Here is a 20,757-nt window from a genome sequence, read left to right as displayed (position 1 = left end):
GCACTGTTGGGGGAATGCAAATTGGTGCAGTCACTATGAAAAAATGTATGTACGGAGATTCTTTAAAAAATAAAAAATAGAACTATCATGTGGTCCAGTAATCCCACTTCTGTACATATATCCAAAGGAAATGAAATCAGGATCTTGAACAGATATCTGCACTCCCATGTTCACTGCAGCATTATTTGCAAGAACCAAGATATGGAAACAGCCTAAGGGTCCATCAGTTAATGAATGGATGAAGAAGATGTGATATGTATATATAGTGGAGAGAAAGAAGGAAAGCTATGAGAAAGAAGGAAATCCTGCCATTTTTGACAACATGGGTGGACCATAAGGGCACTGTGCTAAGTGAAGTAATTCAAAGAAAGACAAATGGTGTATAATATCACTTATATGTGAAATCTGAAAAAGCTGAACTCAGAGAAAGAGAGAGTAAACTAATGGTTAACCAGTGTATGAGGTGAGGGCAATGGAAATGGGGAGACACTGGCCAAAAGATGAAAACCTTTATTTAGAGATGAATCCATTTTGGGATCTAATGTATAGCATCATGATTATATACAACAGTATCGTATTATATACTTGGAAGGGGCTAAGAAAATAGATCTGAAATGTTCTCACTACAAAAAAAATGGTAGTTATGTAAGGTGATGGATGGTCTTAGCCAACACTTGAGGAGTGATGATTTTGTAATATGTAAGTGTATCAAATGAACATGTCATACTCCTTAAACTTGCACAGTGCTATATGTCAATTAAAAATAAAATAAATAAATAGGTAAGTTTTTCTAAAACTGAATGTTAGAAGAACCATTATGGAAGAACTATATAATTAAAACTATTAGAGGTGAGACCTTGGGTTTCTAGTTAGGCCTTAAGTTTTGAGTAGAATTTTGATGGAGCTGAAGATTTGAGGGCATAGAGATCTGAACATGGGAAAGTACGAGAGTTTGGAAGAAATAGTGGCTAATAAAATTTGGGGCCTGAAGGATGAAAAAGTAGGTTGGAGCCAGGAAATAGTGTACCTTAAATTATGGGTCTAGAGTTTACTTTTACTAAGAATATAACCTGTACCTTGAAGATTTTATATAAAAATAAATATTAAAATACCCCCCCCCCCCACATTTCTTAAGTGCTGCAAGTGAATTCTGAGAAAAGCCAATTTTGCAATGGTTAGATAAATTTATCTGCAGAAAGTATAATGTTACTGGTATGATTTGGGTTCTGGGAAAGTTCTGAGAATTGATGAAGCCAAAAGCAGAAATAGTACCTTTTAGCAATTCTTAAATAAGGACTTCCCATTAAGGTTTTAATATATTCTGTGAAGTTTGAAAACGTTTTTCAAGTTTTGAAAAAATCTGAAAAACCTCAGATTTTACAGATGTTCATGCTCAAACATCATTGTGAATGCCTGGTTTCACTACAAATGAGAATGACTTGCAGGCTATCTCTTTTCCCTTTTAGTCATGAAAATAATCAAATGTATTATGATTTGAAAAATCTATAGATAAAAAAATTCAGAACACGTGACAGATCTTGTTTACAGCAGCAATGACAAAGATAAAAGGGGATAGACAACAAACAATATGCAAGACTTACATAAAGAAACCTTTCAAATGCTATCAAAGAATATGAAAAAAGACTTGAACTGATGGAAAGATGTTCTAGATCAGGAAGACTCAATATCATAAAGATACCAATTCTTCCTATGCTAACTTAAAATTGAATGTTATAATACCAATAACATACCAACAGTCTTCAATCTCTTTTTACTGGACAAACTGAACGCAAAATTCACATGACAAAATAACCATGAACATCCCCAAATCAAAAACTCTCAAAAAGAAAAAATAGAGGTGAACTAACCATACCAGATGGTAAATCATACCCTAAGTTTCAATAATTTAGACCCTATGGTGGACAGAGGAACCAATGAAATAGGGTAGGAGATACAGATATAGACCCAAACACATGCCAAATGATAAGGAAGTCAACTTAGGTTAGTGGTTGCAGATTAGTCAATAAATTGGTTAAAAAATCTAGTTGTATTAAGACTGGATGGCTATCTAGTAAGAAACTTTTATTTATACCTCACACTAATCTATAGGACACATTCCAAGTGGATCACAAGTATAAATGTAAACCATGAAATCATCAAAGCACTAGAGCAATCTGTGAAAAAATTCCTTTATGATAGGAGATCGAAAGTTATAAAAGAAAAAGTACCTGTGATTACATGAACAATTTTTAGAGATGAAAGCAACATAAGCTAAATCAAAACACACAAATTAATTGATTCTATATTTGCAATAACATTTAAAATAGCAAAAATATTGGAAACATTAAAAAATTTCCTCTGTGGGGACCAATCATGTTTGATCCATATAACGGAATACTATAAAAGAAAGAATAAGGGAATTCTCTATGTGTTGATATCGAAAGAACACCAAGATGTATTATAAAGTGAAAAAAGCAAAGTGTAGACCACTGTTTTTATTATGCTATCTTGTAAATAAAAAGGGGGAAGTTAGGGGTATATATTTATTTGCTTGTATAGGGATGAAGCTACTTTGGAGGTATATGCAAGAAACCAATAACAGTGCTTATCTGAAGGCTGAGAAATACAGAGGCGATACTCACAGGTGAGGGTAGTATTTTCTTCCGAATCTCACTTAGTATCACGTTATTTTGTATTACTGATTTAAAAATTTAAATAATAAGTCTAATATCACCTTTCCTTTTCTAGGCAACTCTAATTCATTTTATCAATTCTTATTCTGTTAAGTTATCTTAAGGAATATTACTAACCACAGAATTCCTTCAAAGCAATGCTTAGTTTGGCAAAGGTAAAGTCCTTCTGGGTTTTGGGTCTAATGCTTCTCATACCACTTCTGAATAGTTGGTCACACTCTTGAAACTCACTGGATCCATCCATTGGGCTATTAAATAAGACGTGAGGGATCTGGTGAGCCTCCAGTGAGCTCTGGGGCCAGGAATTGAGTAAGTCAATCCATGATTAGGGCAAATAGTTGGTCAATATGAAGTACATACTACTCAAAGTTGGCCAGGCTCTGCATTCTGGGTTTATTTCTCTCCTTGCCTGGCCTCAGTGAATTGATCCTGACCTCTGGCCGCTCCAGAGCCCTGTGAATTCCAAGATGGTACAAAGGAGGGAAATAGGAAACGAAGCAGAGGGGGGCAAAACTGCCAGTTTTAGCTGTTATGTAAATGAATGATATATATATATATATATATACATTTTTTTTGATTAATGAGATATGCTGGAGAAACTGCCTTAAAGCTCCATTTAAAAACTTTTTTATATTGTTTTTATGTGTCTTTCTTTAAAAAGTAAAATTCTGGGAAGAGAGGCCTAGATCCTTTCAAATATGGCAAGTTGTGACTCTGAAGACCATTTCTGTGTGTATGGAGGGCAGCAGGCAAGCGTAGAATAAATGAAATTCCATTCCGATTAAAAAGGGATTCTTGGAAACCCCTCAAGCAAGCTAGCGTTATTGTCCTGCGAGTTGATGTTTTAATCTCTCCTTTTCTATTGGCTGAAAGGCCTGTGAAGGAGCAGAGAAAAAGGCAAGTAACTTGAGAAAGCAAATGATGGCTTTTTTTTTCTTTATAAATTTTAAATGGAAAGAGGCCAGCGGAAGTTGAGATGGGATTATGGTATAAATGGTCTGAGAAGAACAAAGACTATAGTGGTTTTGATAACTGACCATGGTGGATAAGATTTTAATTCCTTAAAGAAGCCCTAAAAAAACCTGAAAAAAATCAGATTGCAAGGAACTCACTCAAGCTCTGAAGGGAAACTCAAGGTTAAATCAAGCGATAAGCGACATTGTTGAAGATGAGTTAGAAAAATATCCATTCTTACCTGGTATCTTTCCTAAGTTTTTCTCCAGATTGTGCATCTTGTTTAAGGAGAGTACTGCTTCATGCTTCTGCTTTCTTGCTTAATAGGGAATTCTATTTCAGGTAAAGCCTGAGTAGAAAATGTAGCTAAATCCTGTGGCTGACTTAATCATGCCTGTGGGAAGCTAGCTCTTCAGATCTTGAAGCTAAGACAGCACTCTGAACAGGACGACACTTCAGTCAGACAATGGGCCGTGGGTCAGGAGAAATTTAGAGGCCATTGACACGCTAGTGTGAACATGCAAGCCTACCAAATAACCTTGGCAAATATCAGAGAGTGTAAAAATACCTTTTTGTGGTATCTGTTGCTTGGAGCACCACGCTGAAATGGGCTGTTTGGGTAGCTGCAGTTTTCAAGATGAGAACGAGATCTCAGGACTTCAGAGCCTAAACAACAAGAAAGCAGCAAAAAACTTAGGGACGGTCGTTGCAGTATATTTCATTGTGTAACTTAAAAGCTGGTGATTTTAATCTCTGTATTAACACCACAGTTTTCAGAACTTTTAAGTGACAGTGGAATCCATTTTTCAAACGTTACCTTTTACAGAACCTGGGTCCATAAAGCAAACAAAACATGGGGATTTTAGTAGTTTTAACCTATTTGATAAGTTCACATTTCTAACAGTTTTTGATCGACTTGTAAAACCAGAGAAAATGTTCAGGCTGCTTTGACAAACGGCATCATTTGAATGCCAGAGTTGTGGTCTTAGACAGTGCTGTCTTTTATCATCTGTAACATTCAAATGATTTTTGTATTTTTGTTCATTTGTTTGCGAGATAGGGAGAAAATCCTATCTCACTAAATGGGAGCAAATAAACTTTTCTAAATCACTCCTTTTGCGTTCTCAGGGTAGAGGGCAATTGAGCCTGAAACACCACAGAGGACACCAAATGTTTGCCTACATTTATTCATGAACATTATCTATTGCTCACATAATTAAGGAGACTAAGTGCTCAAATTTCAGAGGAGCCGATAAAAAGATATAATCACTTTTTTGAAGCAATTGTTTAAAAACTTACAATGTGATGTTTGGTTGTTTTTATTCGTTTTTTTAATTAAAAAGTCTTTTGTATAATGCTTGTCTCTACTAGGGGCACCCGGGTGGCTCAGTTGGTTAAGCGTCTGCCTTTGACTTGGGTCATGATCTCAGGGTCCTGGGATCGAGTTCCGAGTCAGGGCTCCCTGCTCAGAGGAGGGTCTGCTTCTCCCTCTCCCCTCTGCCCCTCCTCCCCCCTTGTACTCTCTCTCTCTCTCAAATGAATAAATAAAATCTTAAAAAAACAGTTACTTAAAGTTTCAAAATAGTAAAATGGACTTTGTTTTGTGTGTTAAGATTTGGTTTCAGTGCTCATATTGTCTGCTGTTGGAGGGACGGTGCTATTGCAACCTGAATGACTTAATGAATAGTTTTCAAGTTGTAAAAATTACTGGCAGGACACAAAAGCTGATGCAAAACGTGTAATTTAATGTGACAGATATGCACAGCCCCGAATAATTAATAAAAAAGATGTGTATACAAAGCCACATAAATATTTTAAGATTAATGGTGCATTTATAAGAAGTTCAACTATATGCAAAAACTGTCAAAGCAAACATTATTTTGAAATTTGTACCTATATGATTTCACTAGAGAGCACGAGATCAGGCATTAATGCTCTGTAATGTGTTAAAATATGGTATTTGACATTTTTGAGCAAGTGGGTTTGCGTGTCTGTTAGGGTTTAAATAATAACTAAAAGTGTATGAAGTAATGTTTGAATTAAACAATTGGGGGACTTAGGAAGCACATTTTGAAATATCTTTTAAGATATCTCAATAGTGGAATCAGAGTTTTGGGACCTAGGGTTGGAAACAATTAGTAGAAGCCTAAAATCCTGAGCTTTCATGTTGGTGTATAAATCCCATAAATCTCTTAATCACTCCTAGGGCAAGCTTTCATCTAATTTTCCCAAGAGAGAGTTATCAAAGCAATTCTCGGAGTTGAATTAGGGTATGTTGGAGCTCTTTGGAGGATAGGCTTCATATAGTTCTCATAAATCAATATGTATCCCAGCCTTGCCTAATATAATAATTGCATTAAATCCACTTTTTCAGAATGTGGTGCTATGACATTATCACAAAGTGTTACTGCAAAAAGGTTGAATATCTTTTCCAAAAATGTAAAACTAAGCCTTAGGTAAACAATAGAGTACATTTTATAAGGCTATCTCACAGTGTTTTTCTGGCGTGGCCTTTAACGTTACCTCTTGTCTATATCAACTAAAGGTATTTCACAACTAATTGTGAACTGCAATAATTACTGATAAAAGATACAATGTCCTAACTTTTCTCAGCAGGATGGCAATCCAGTCAGAAGCATAGAAAACCCTGATGTGTATCCTTCACGTTCCTGGTCTGACTTAAAGAGGAAAATTAACAGAGTCCATAGTTACAGCCCAATTACAACTTCCACTTTGTGTGTCAGCTAGCGTGAAATGAAACCCACTAAAAAACGTATCGTCTTCATAGCTCAGTGTGTTCTCCTTCCTGTTGTTCTATTTTAGGAGAGTGATAAACTCTGGCTCCCATCTCCTTGTCAAACGTGGGCATGCAAAACTAGCCACTTTCTTCTAAAGTGTCCATGTTAATGATTCCAGCCATTCTTGAATCTTGACTTTTAGTGACATTTTCTTCATGATGATAATTTATCAAGCAATCTGTGAAAACTAGTGTCACAGCTCTGACTTCTGCTAGTTAGGTGTGGGGGCTGCATGCACCCTCTCCCATCTTCTACACGTTTTGTCCTTATGTTGATCTGTGAAGTACTAAGGAAGAGAAATCTTTTTTTATTTTTTTAAAGATTTTATTTATTTATTTAACAGAGATAGAGACAGCCAGCGAGAGAGGGAACACAAGCAGGGGGAGTGGGAGAGGAAGAAGCAGGCTCACAGAGGAGGAGCCAGATGTGGGGCTCGATCCCAGGACTCTGGGATCACACCCTGAGCCGAAGGCAGATGCTTAACGACTGCGCCATCCAGACGCCCTGAGAAATCTTTTTTTAAAAACTATTTTATTGTGGTAAGAATACATGAGATCTACCCCTTAACAAATTAAAAAAAAACGATTTTATTTATTTATTTGAGAGAGACAGAGAGGGCACAGGTGGGGGGAGGGGCAGAGGGAGAAGGGAGTCTGACCAAGGGCTCAGTGGTGGCACTCTGCGATCATGACCTGAACTGAAGGCAGACGCTTAACTGACTGAGGCACCCAGATGTCCCGAATTTTTAAAGGGTCAATACGTTATTGTTGAGTATAGGTACCATGTTGTATTCTTTATGCTGCTGTATTTTAGTGGCCATGCAAGATTCCTGATGGGGCATAGTGATTAGTACCAGGGAAAGACAGAAAGAACTTCAGGAAGGTAGTTCAGGGGACGTACTGGTGAGGAGCAGGGAGGACACATACTGTGTCACAGAGTGGAATCTAGCTAAAGGATTTTCTGGACAAGCAGATGCCGCAGTCAAGTTCAGCCTTCTTGCTCAGATGTATTTTAGCTAGACGGAAAATGCTTATACAGTATCTATTAAATAAATCCACCCATCTGCCCAGATATGGGAAAAAGTTGTGTTAGCAGATTCTCAGGACTGTAGGAACTCCATTTTTCACCAAGGCATAATGAAAAGCTCTACTAGAAAGCTAATCCCTGTTTACTGCTGACCTAGTGAGGGATTGGAAGAGCATCTATTAATCCAAGTGAGAAAAAGCTGGATAATTACTGTTTTTTGTTTTTAGGATGTACTTACACATATATGTTTGAATGTGTCTGTCATTCTAGAAATGTACATTGCTCACAAAAACAGTAAAGCTACACTAAACTGAAGTAAATAGTAATTAAACTATGATTATCTGACTCAAAAGACAACAAATTTATGCTTCTCATTCTTTCTTTGCTGATCGATTTTTCCAGTGTTAGCACAGCACCCCAGTGATTGAAGCCAAGTGGCAGCCTTGAAAGAGTTGATTTATTTATTTGCATTTACTAGCCCCCACCTTGTCTATCATGTAGGAAAAATGAAGTGCTTTGCCATATATTCCAGCTTTCAGAAAAAAAAAATTCACATACACTGGAAAGCTCTTAAATAAGTAGAGCAGGTGATACTGGCAATAACATTTTGAGGGATAACTTAACATGATACATCAGATATTCTCTCCAAAGCTAAGGTACCTAGGCTGTGCCTCATTTCTCCCATCTTTCATAGGTAATATGGAGGTCTAATCATTTTATCCATTCTTTCTTCCTCATTTTGCTACATACAACATACAAAAACTTTTTTTTTTTCAGGTGGATCAAAGACCTAAGTATGAAAAGCAAAACTTAGATGTTAGGAGCATATTTTTATGATATGGATGCATAAAGAGCCAGATTATAAGAGAAAAGATTGGTAGATTTGACTACATGAAAATAACAACTTGTATATAAAAAACAACTGTAAACAAAGTTAAAAGACAATGACACATGGGGAGAAGATATTTGCAAGATTTTAACAGAAAAAGCATCACTATCCAGAATCTATACATAATTCTTACAAAACAGTAAGAAGACAACCTAATAGAAAGAGGGGAAAGAGGTATGAATAGGTAAATCTCTGATATGAAAACCCAATAAACATGTTAAAAGATGCCCAGCCTCACTGGGAATTTGGAGAATACAAATTAAAACTATAATGACAATATTTCAGGCTCTAAAATTTAATAGTTGATTCATACCAGGTGTTAGCCAACATAAGGTGAACGAGAGGATTTTCGTCAACTCTCGGAATAAGTGGAAATTAATACAACCACTTGAGAAAGTAAATTTGGTAATAATTAGTAAAGTTGAAGATAAGCATTCCCATTTTCAGGTATATCACTTAGCTCCTGCATATGCACCTTAAGAACATACGAGGATAGTCATTATGGCAATGAAAACAACTAGGGGAATGGACACATAAGTGACAGAATTCTATATGGTGGCTAAAATGAATACATTTGTCTTATATGTATCAAAATATAATGTTGGGTGAAAAGTAAGTTTTATTTAATGAAATTATTAAAATGAGCAGAAAAGTGCATAGAATAATATGGCATATATCAGGTGTCTATGACCCAGAATGGGTAGATGTTAACTTTCGTCATGCTTACTTCAGCAATTATTTTTATTTTTTCATTCTTTAAAAAAGATTTATTTGTTTGAGAGAGAGAGAAAGAGAGAATGAGAGAGAGTACAAGAGCCGGGAGAGAGGGAGAAGGAGAAGATTCCACTGAGCAGGAAGCCTGATGCGGGGCTTGATCCTGGGACTCTGTAATCATGACCTGAGCTGAAGGCAGATGCTTAACTGACTGAGCCACCCAGGCATCCCCACTTCAGCAATAATTTTTAAAGAAATAAAATTCTACAGGTAAGTTTGAAACCCCCCCCTTTCCACTTCCTCTGGACCTCGCCCTTTCCATGTTTCTCTCTCCAGAGGCAGCCTCTTTCTTGAGGATGGTTTGTATCTTTCCCGTCCATATCTGTATATATTTGCTACATAAACTGTATCTAAATATTTTATATAGATGGTATAATATTTTAATAATTTCATAACTAACAAAATGGTAGCTATTCATCTTAAAGATAAATTAATGAGTTCAAAGCCACAAATTCCAAAACCCAAAAAAACTTATTCCCCAAAATAACTATTGATACAAGAAGATACTTTAAAAATTCAATAACTGATTTTTAAAATAATAAAAATGGAGTATTACATAGTAGGACTTACGGAATGTGGTCAATATGTTCCTTAGACAAAAATTCATCGTCTTTGATGCATTTAACTTAAGAATGAATTCAGAACAACTACTTTAAAACCTGAGCAAGTAGTTGGAGGGAATGATAACGATGACTGTAGACGTTAATGATTTAAAAACTCGTTCTTTGTAAAAATCAAGAAAATGAGCAAATTTCTAAAAAAATCTAAGAACATAAGAAGAAAACTTGGGAAGTGAAATTGTGAAGAAAAAAGATGCAACCACAGAGAAAACAGAACTGAAAATGAACAGAGGATACTACGCAAATTGGTGTAATATATTTGAAAACATTATAATAGGAATATTTTTTCTGAAAACAAATATATAAAATCTTGACTCAAGAAGAAGTAAGACCTGAACAAAACATAACCAAGGGAGAAATTAAGGAAGTTATCACAGGCTCTTGCTCTAAATAATATAAATGAATTCCTTAATATTAAAGCAACAGATAATTCTTGTCCATTATAAACTAACTTGGACCACAGAGAAATGTGGGAAACTGCCTAGGTCATTTTTCAAATTTAACAAATTTTGAAATCTACATGTGTCAAAGACAGCACTAAGTTCATTCTATAGATCTGTCTCACTTATGGTATAATTGGCATTAAGAAGTAACTAACAATAGAATTAACCAAAATATATTAAAAGAATTCATCATATGGTATCAGTATATTAACTCATCAATAGAGCAAATAAGAAAAACCATGAGGCGGTCTCTTCAGGCTTAAATGGGCATTTTAGTGAAATTTAATGCTCATTACCTATTTAAATATCTCTTTAAAACTAATATTCAAACTAATTATCCTTAATAAATCAACAAATTTCTATCTCAAATCTATATCAAATGTCATACATAAGGATGAAATGCTAGACGCATTTGTGTTAAATTAGAAATAAAACCAGAATTCTATATTTAGCATTGTTTTTGAAATTCTAGAAGAGTGTTCCCCCCCAAAAAAAACCCAGAAAAAAGTTGCATATATGGGGTAAAATAGAACAAATGATCATTATTATTTGCAGGTGATTTTTTTTTTTATTAAAAAAAACTCCAACAGAATCAATTGAAAATCTCTTAGAGTATAAAAGCAATTGGAGATACATATATCTCCAATTATATATGTCCAATCTTTCTATAAAATATGTATATATTTACATATAAATATGTATTTTTTAAATATGATATATACATATACACATGTATGTACATATATAATATATGTCTTAGTAGCTCTTCAACACATCAATCAAAAAATATAATTGAAGGGATGCCTGGTGGCTCAGCCGTTAAGCATCTGCCTTTGGCTCAGGTCATGATCCCAGAGTTCTGGGATCAAGCCCTGCATCGGGCTCCCTGCTTAGCAGGAAGCCTGCTTCTCCCTCTCACACTCGTCTTGCTTGGGTTCCCTTTCTCACTGTCTCTCTCTGTCAAATAAATAAATAAAATCTTTAAAATATATATATATAATTGAAAAAAAGATATATTATACATACACATATACACACATCTCCCTCTCATTAAGATAAAAAACACTACCTTGGGGAAAATGGCAATATTAATAAAATATATGGGAAAAATACCCTACTGGTTAAAAGAATCAACTAGTATACATTAAGAAAAAGCAGACATCACATGTTTTTATAGAGGAAGAATAAGTATCAGAAGGATAATTATTATCACCACATTAATATGTTAACAATCAATTTTTTCACTTGACAAAATGATTCTAAAATTGATCTTGAGGGTTAAATGAGTGAGCCTCTACCGCAGTGTCCAAGACATGGTAAACACTCAAGCTAGTGGCTTTCCTAACACAGCGACCCACTATTAGAGTCACTGATCTAGGCTCAGTCCCACCTGGACCTGGCAGAGAACAACTGAAGGCACATTCCCTCTAGTGAGACTGGCTCCTGAGAGGAAAGGAGAAAAAGAGGTGGAGCCTAACATCCATCAGCAGTAGACCAGAACGTTCACCTGTGGTCATGCCATTCAGAGAATACTATTTAGCATTGAAAGTGAATTAAATACAGCCATATTCATCAAAGATAAACCTCGAAGACATAATGGTAGGAAAAGAAATAACTCACAGAGGAATCCAAGCAGTATGTTTCCATTTAGATAAAGCTCAAAACAGATAATGCTAAACAACCTAGTATTTCGAGATACACACATAGAAAGGAAACTTTTAAAGCAGAGGAATGATGATCACAAAAGCCAGAATGGTGGTTATCTCTGGCAGCAGATAGGGGTTGTATTAACTAACAGTCACATACAGGGACCTTCGAAGGCACTGGCAAGTTTAGCATCTTGAGTGATCTGTACATACGCATTTTCTTTTTTTTTCTTTTTTAAAGATTTTATTTATTTATTTGACAGAGAGAGAGAAGGTGAAAGAGAGCACAAGCAGGGGGAGCAGCAGGCAGAGGGAGAGGGAGAAGCAGGCTCCCCACTGAGCAGGGAACCAATGCAGGGCTCCATCTCAGGACCCCGGGATCATGACCTGAGCTGAAGGTAGATGCTTAACTGACTGAGCCACCCAGGTGCCCCACAGATGCATTTTCTGTATTCTTTTGTATGCATGATATATTTCAAATTGGGGGAAAAAATGGAGAAATGCTATGAAAAATAAGAATTAGAAAAGCCTTCTCTCTATAATACCTGCATCTTAATTTTCCTAAACAAAGCATCACAATTAATTACACTTTTATCTTTCTCTTTTGTAAAGATATCAGTTGGCCCCTTTCTATCTTTTGCCACTTTTTTTTTAACTTAAAAATATTAGTTATAAATTCACATGGAGTTGCAAAGGGAACACGAAAAGGTTCGGGTATTCTTCACCTGTTTTTCCTCAATGGTTATGTCTTACAGAATTATACTACACTTTCAAATCAGTAACTTGACTTGGTGTGTATAGGTCTGTCATTTTATTACAGGTATAGATTTGTGTAACCATCACCATAATCAACATGCATAACAATTCCAGCACCACAAAGACTTCCCTCATGCCCTATCTTTACAGTCACACCCACCCCCAACTGCCCATTATCCTTAATCCCTGGCTATCACTAATCCTCTTCCCATCTCCATAATTATGTCATTTGAGAATGTTATGTAAAGGGAATAACAGCACACGATTGGCTTTGTTTACTGAGCATAAGGCCCTTGATCCAAGCCCGTTGTTGAGTGTATCCATAGTTTGTACCCTTTTCTTGCTGAGTAGTATTCTGTAGTATTGCTCTACCATAGTTTAACCCTTCATTTACTGAGGGGCATTTCTATTATTTCCAGGTTTTGGCTTTTACGAATAAAAGTGCTGAGAACACTCATGTACAGGTTTTTGGGTGGACATAAGCTTTAATTTGTCTGGGATAAATACCCAGGAGCTTAACTACTTGGATCATATGGTAAATGCATGATTAGTTTTTTAAGACACTGCCCAATAATTTTGCAGAGAAGCTGTATCATTTACATTACTACTAGCAATGTATGGGCGATTCATTTCCTGTGTCTCTTCACCGGGATTGTCAGTATTCTTCATATTTTATCTGTTCTCACAGGTACAGAGTAAGAGCTCACGGTGGTACTAACTTGCATTCCTCTAATGGCTATTTTCCTATGATTGCTATAACAAATTATGACAAACTTAGTGCCTTAAAAAACAAATTTATTATCTTACGACTTGTGGGGGGAGGTCAGAAATCTAAAATGGGTCTGCAGGGCTATGTTACTTCTGGAAGCTCTAGGGGAGAATCCGTTTCCTTCCTTTTTCCAAACTCTAGAGACTGCCTATATTCCTTGGCTCGGGTCCTTTTTGGTCCTTTTCTCTGTTTTCGTATCATATCATGGCATCTTCTCTCTTCTCTGATCCTGCCTCCTCCTTCCGTTGTGATTACATCAGGCCCACCTGCATAATGCAGGGCGATCCTATCTCAAGACCCTTAATAACTTAATCACATCTGCAATGTTCCTTTTGAATACAAGACAACATATTTCCAGGTTCTGGAGATCAGGATAATGGGCATCATTCTGTCTACCAGGGCTCACGATGCTAAGCATCTTCTCATGTGTTCATTCGCCTTCCATACATTCTCTTTGGGGCCGTCTTTTGTCATTTTCTAAGAAGATTGTTTGGGTTTTGTTTTGTTTTACTGTTGAATTATGAGAGTTCTTGGTATATTTTAGATCTTTGTCAGATTTAAATAAGGTCTTTCTCAGACATCTTTAAATCTGTAGCTTGTCTTTTCATCTCCTTCACAGAGTCTTTCACAGAGCAAAGGTTTTAAATTTAACTTTGATGGAGCCAAATTTACTGATTATTTTTCTTTAGGAATCATGCTTTTGGTGTCAAGTCCAAGAAGTCTTTGCCTACCCCTAGATCATGAAGACTCACTCTTATATGAAATATCTTCTGTAGTTTTATGCTTCAATCCATGATCTGTTTTGACTTACTTTTTGTAGAAGGTATAAGATTTAGATCACTGTTCTTTTGCTAACACTTTGTTTCTTTGCTGAAACTTTCCGTTGTTTCATCTGTTTCAAGTGTGTTTGTAATTACTCAGAAATGTTTTCATGATGGCTGCTTTAAAATCCTTATCTGATAATTCTAACATCTGTGTCATCTTGGTGTTGGCATATGTTGATTGTCTTATTTTGTTCAAGTTGGGATTTATTTGGTCTTTTGTATAGCTAGGTGGTTTTCAATTAAAGTCATTTTGCCATCCCTTAGGTTTGAGGTCTTTAGCCTGTCTGCCCTTTTCTCTCTACTTCTCAGACTCTTCTATTTTATATATTATGTCCAGGGATTTCAGATGTGCCTAGCAGGAGGAACAGAGACAGCTATCTTTACAGAAGTGGAAGTCTCTACAAATTACTTTTAATGGCATTTTCGTTACTGAGCACAATTAGGTCACAATATTTGAATTAAAAATTTCTTTCTGTTAGGTCCTATTGCCAGCATTTTGGGGAATATCCTTGGTTGTATGTCAGTAGTCATTGCAGGTGACTGCTTCATTCGCTAGGGTTTATGATTTTGAAATTTACCTCCAAAATCATAGGATATATATCTGGATTGAAGCAGTTTTAGATATTAATAATTAATTAATGCAACTTCTAATATCTTTCCTAGAGAGTCCTAAGAGTTTTTGAAGTCAGTTGATTTGGAAAAAGTTAAATATCCTTGCACTTCGTATGAATCTCACCCATGTAATTCTCTAACCCATATATGTCTAACCAGAATTGTCATATTTGGTTGTCTAGACTGTGCACTGCACCACTCCAGGGTATGAAGTATACTCACAATGCTTTCTATTGTAAATACGATACAGGAAAGGAAAAATTATCATAGTGCCTGGCGTCTAGTCCACCGTCACCTTTTACGGTCTTCATTAATCTTAAGTATTCTTATTGGTTTACCAGCACGGAATGACTTGTTCACGGTTATCCAGCAATCCTCAGGTGCAAAGTTAATTGGATTCTAAATCTCCTATCCTCTCTCTTCCTTCCATACATAAACACATTGCTTAAAAAGTACCACTGGGAGCCCAAGACTTTTTAAAGGCTGCAGTGATACAGACAAAAGGAGGTGGAGGGAGGGGATTTACAGCTGACAGCAAGGTGATATTTCCATTAAGATTTCTTTCCATTTCAAGTTCTAGATTGAAGTCTCACATATGTCTGGCTTGGGTAAGGAGCAAGTCGTTCCCAGCCTCATTTGTAGACTCTCTATATATCCCCATGGGTTGGAGATTCCCTGAGGGAAGTGATAACTCGTTACTCCTACCCTGCCTGAGGGAGGAGAAAGAAATGCTGTGAGCGCCAGCAGTGCAAGAGAGGGCTAAATGTTTTTCTCTTCTCTCCTGTTCAAGTGGTAGATAAGCATGAATATAATCCTTTCATTTTTATCTTTGTGGGGGGGGGCAGGAACATAAGGAGCAAAGCATGGGCATAGCATTTATATTTTAAAGCAGGAAGCATAAGCATCTGTGAGAAGGACTTTACATTTTCACCTTAAAATACAGAAGTATCCAAAGAAGGAGAATTATGTGGATAAATATGGTATCTTGATTTTTTTTAATAACATTACCGACAACCACAAACAACACAAAAAGGTCAACTAAATGGAAGTCTCAACATGTTCCTAAATAACTGACTTTATAATGTAAAACATAAATTTTTAGGGGGTATCTCTAAACATTCTTGGAAGAATCAAGTATTTCTTGGCTGCTAAAATTATTCATTTAAAAAGAATATGACAAACGGATTACAAATTAGTTTCAATTACTAATACCTGGAGACCCCAAACTTACAAATGGTATCTACTTATAAATAATGTAAAATCAACGAGGCCATTTTAAGTAGTTTTTATAAATCATATATTTCTGGCATTAGCTTTAAGTCATGAAATTTCACTTTATCTCAAACTCAAATTCTGCTAATGTGTGAGTCAGCTTCTCTGGGTCTCAGGACCATAAAATGGATCCTTGCCTGCTTTAGCCATTTAATAAGGTAACTGTGAATGTAAAATCAGGTAGGAATTTGCAAAGTGTTTTAAAGAAATGTGTAAGTGGTTAACATGGTTGTCAATTTATGCCGTCGATTTCAATGTTCTTAAGATTAAGGACAAAAACTAACACGAATTAGAAAGCATTGCACAACCTGGACCCCCTTGCCTACCTACCCTGGCAACTTCAGCCCCATGGCTGGCTCACTCTGACTTGGCTCCCCTGCACGGCTGGAGCACGGGAGGGCCACCTACATGCTAACTCTTTCCTCCCCCACAGGGGAAGCAGTTGTATGCAGGTGGGATGAACAATTCCAGGAACTGGCCTCAGAGACATCCTGCAGTGAGAATGATTTCAAAAAGCTTAAAAAAGAAGGTCATCTGCTAATGGCATTGCAATGACAAAGTTCGGTGACACTGGCCACTCTGCTTCCCTTTCACTAATTGATGTTTCAGCTATTGCTGGAAGGGGAGTTTGTCCTCTTAGGCAGAATTCTCCTTAGTTGTTGGGTAACAGGGATTCTTTAAGGGTCCTTTAGACTAAAGGCCAAGAAAGCAAGATCAATGCTATAGGCAATGGGGCAGATGAAACCAAGCTATCAACTGGAAAAACACATGGCTCCTTTGCTATTGATAACGTCTTAGACTTTACATCTTCAAGTATGGAACTTTGCTAATTTTCTTGATGGCAGACGCAAAGACCATTCTAACTCTTTCCTTTCTGAGCTAGTTTGCTAGGGCTGCCATAATAAATACCACAGACTCTGTGGCTTTAAGGACAAAAATTAATTTTTTCTGCATTCTGGAAGATAGAAGTCCAAGATCGAGATATTGGTTGGTTGGTTTCTTCTGAACGTCTCTCCTTGGCTGGCAGATGGTCTTCCCTGTGTCTTCATGTGACCCTTCCTCCTGTGCCTGTGTGCTATCTCATCACTGTTAAGGAAACGGGTCGTATTGGATTAGGACCTACTCTAATGACCTCTTTTCATTTAATTACCTCTTTAAAGGCCCTGTCTCCAAATACAGTCAGTATCTGAGGTACTAGGGAGTTTGGATTTCAATATATGAATTTTGGGGCAACACAATTCAGTCCATAACACCTTTCAAAGCTATTTCTGTTAGTTCTGTTAGGCCGTTGAAATGAACCATTCATAACAACTTCTCAGAGCATTGGTACCTTAGCGGATATGGTTTCCATTCCTTGGACCTGAATACTGGCAAAATCTCTTGGTCAGCTTTGGAATCTATATGACAGCAGTATGATAATTCTGTATATTGTGGTCACATAGATTAGTGTAAATTTTCCAGAAACCATGCTCATTCAGTAGTATATTGTGTTTTTGTTATAATGGCTTTATTGAGATATAATTCCTGTGCCAAAAAATTGCACATTTTAAGTGTACAATTCAGGGGCACCCGGGTGGCTCAATTGGTTAAGCGTCGGTCTTTGGCTCGGGTCGTGATCCCGGGGTCCTGGGATCGAGCCCCCCATTGGGCTCCCTGCAGAGCAGGGAGCCTGCTTCTTTCTCTGTCTCTACCTCTCTCTCTCTCTCTCTCATGAACAAGTGTACAATTCAGTGACTTTTAGAATATTCACAGAATTTTGCAACCTAATTCCAGAACATTTTCATCCCCTGACCCTGCAAAAAAACTCATGCTTATTAACAATCTCTTCCCTTTCCCCTTTCCTCCAGCCTTTTGTAACTACTAACCTATTTTCCTGTCTTGATAGAGTTGTCTATTTCATATAAATGGAATCATACAATATGTATGTGACTGTTTTCTTTCACTTAGCATAATGTTTTCAAGGTTCATGCATTTTGTAGCCCATAATAGTATGTCATTCCTTTTTGTTGCCAAATAATATTCCATTGTATGGATATATGACATTTTGTTTGGATGTATCATATTTTGTTTATTCATTTACCAGGTGGAGGACATTTGTATTGTTTTCGCTTTTTGCCTATTATGAATAAGGCTGCTGTGAATATTCATGAACAAGTTTTTGTGTAGACATATGTTTTCGGTTATCTTGGGTATAAACTGAAGAGTAGATTTACAAGGTCATATGGTAACTCTATGTTTAACATTTTGAGGAACTGCCAAACTGTTTTCCAAAGTGACTGCACTGTTTTACATTCCCACCAGCAAGAAAGAAGGGTTCCAAAACCTCCACATTCTTGCCAACACTTGTTATAGCCCATCCTTTTTATTTTAGACATTGTGCTGGATTTGAGAGCATACACTGTATGATTTCTATTCTTTTAAATTTGTTAAGGTGTGTTTTATGGCTCAGTGTGTGGTCTATCTTGGTGAAGTTTCAAAGTGAGCTTGAGAAAAATGTATGATCTGCTGTTGGTGAATGAATTTGTCTATAGATGTCCATTGTGTTCAGTTGATTGTTGGTGGTTTTGAATTCAGCTACGTCCTTATGGATTTTCTGCTGCTGGATCTGTCCATTTCTGATACAAGGGTGTTGAATCCTTCAACTAACGAGTGGATTCATCTATTTTTCCTTGCAGTTGTAGCAGTTTTTACCTGAAATTTTGATTTTCTGTTGTTAGGCACATACACATTAAGGATTATAATGTCTTCCTGGATAACTGACCACTTTATCATTATGCAATGCCCCTCTCTATCCTTGATAACTTTCTTAACTTTGAAGTCTGCTCTGTCTGAAATTAACATAGCTACTTCAGCTTTCTTTTGATTCCTGTTAGCATGGTATACATTTATACCTTTACTTTTAATCTATATGTGTCTTTATATTTCAAGTAGATTACTTGTAGATACATTATAGTTGGTCTTATGTTTTGATGCACTCTGATAGTCTTTCAATTGGTGTATTTAGACCACTGACCCTACAATGATTACTGGATTAATGTCTACCACATTGGTTACTGTTTTCTGCCCTTGTTCCTTGTTTCCGGTTTTGTCTTCCTTTCTTTTTCTACCTTTCCTAGTTTTAATTAGGCATTTTATATGTTCCATTTCTCTTTTCTTAGCATAGCCATTGCATTTTATTTTTTTTTAGTAGTTGTCCTAGAATTGTAATATACATTTGCAACTAATCCAAGTCCATATTCAAATAACACTGTACCACTTCACGGGTAATCAAGCACTTTATAATAACAAATTATTTCTAATTCCTCCCTCACCTCCCCTGTATCATTGCTGTTTCACCTCACTTATGCATCAGTTATAGCTGTCGACTACATTGTAGCTATTAGTATTTTGGTCAAACTGTCATTTGTTAGGTAAATTAAGAATATGGTAAAACCAAAATTTTAATTTCACCTTCACTTACTTCTTCTCACTATTTCTTTATGTAGATCTGAGTTACTGATATGTTACTTTTTTATTTTTTTTCTCTCTGTAGAACCTCTTTTAACATTTCTTGCAAGGCAGGCTTACTGGCTACAAACTCTCTCAAGTTTTGTTTGTCTGAGAAAGTCTTTATGTCTCTCACTTTTGAATGATAATTTCATAGGATATAGAATTTTAGGTTGGTTTTTCTCTCAACACTTTAAATATTTCCTAAAAAACTGTTTTGTCTTTATTCCCCCAGCCTCCCAACACTTTATCTTCTTAATCTTTTTTTTTAATTTAAATTTTAGGTAATCAACATACAGTGCAATGCTGGTTTCAGGAGTAGAATTTAGTGATTCATCACTTACATACAATACCCAGGGCTCATCACGACAAGTGTCTTCCTTAAAGCCCATCGCCCATCTAGCCCATCCCCCACCCATCTCCCTCCATCAACCCTCAGTTTGTTCTCTATCATTAAGCATCTCTTATGGCTTCTTTCCCTCTCTCCTGTTTTTCTTTTCCCCCTTCCCATATGTTCACCTGTTTTCTTTCTTAAATTCCACATGAGTGAGATTATATGGTATCTGTCTTTCTCTGACTTATTTCACTTAACATAATACTCTCTAGCTCCATCCATGTCATTGCAAATGGCAAGATTTCATTTTTTGATGGCTGAGTAATATTCTGTTGTATATCTATACCACCTCTTCTTTATCCATTCATCAGTCAATGGACATTTGGGCTCTCTCCATAGTTTGGCTATTGTAGATAATGCTGTTATAAACATTGGGGTACATGTATCCCTTTGAATCTGTATTTTTGTATCCTTTGAGTAAACACCTAGTAGTGCAATTGCCAGATTGTAGGGTAGTTGCATTTTTAACATTTTGAGGAACCTCCATATTGTTCTCCAGAGTGGCTGCCCCAGTTCGCATTCCCACTAAAAGTGCAAGAGGGTTCCTCTTTCTCCCCATCCTTGCCAATGCCTGTTGTTTCTTATGTTGCTGATTTTAGCTATAATGACAGATGTAAGATGGTATCTCACCGTAGTTTTGATTTGTATTTCGCTGATGATGAGTGATGTTGAGCATCTTTTCATGTGTCTGTTGGCCATCTGTATGTCTTTGGAAAAGTGCCTTCTGCCCATGTCTTAACTGGATTATTTGGTTTTTGAGTGTTGAGTTTGGTAAGATCTTTGTAGATTTTGGATACTAAC

The 20,757-nt window shown here is 36.4% G+C and overlaps 1 long non-coding RNA gene across 1 annotated transcript in view; it reads right to left on the bottom strand.

Moving 5' to 3' along the window:
- Nucleotides 1-2,371: 2,371 nt before the first annotated feature.
- Nucleotides 2,372-20,757, bottom strand: part of LOC148108923 (uncharacterized) — a 184,298-nt gene continuing 165,912 nt past the window's right edge. Inside the window, exon 6 of the long non-coding RNA XR_015726640.1 lies at nucleotides 2,372-4,313. This is a non-coding gene — a long non-coding RNA (uncharacterized LOC148108923). The remainder of the gene's footprint in view (nucleotides 4,314-20,757) is intronic.

This window comes from Ursus americanus, chromosome 14 (assembly GCF_024610735.1).
Source record: "Ursus americanus isolate L20-20 chromosome 14, mUrsAme1.1.p, whole genome shotgun sequence".
NCBI lineage: Eukaryota > Metazoa > Chordata > Mammalia > Carnivora > Ursidae > Ursus > Ursus americanus.
Note: the sequence above shows the minus strand (reverse complement) of the source record. Positions and strands in the feature narration are given on the sequence as shown.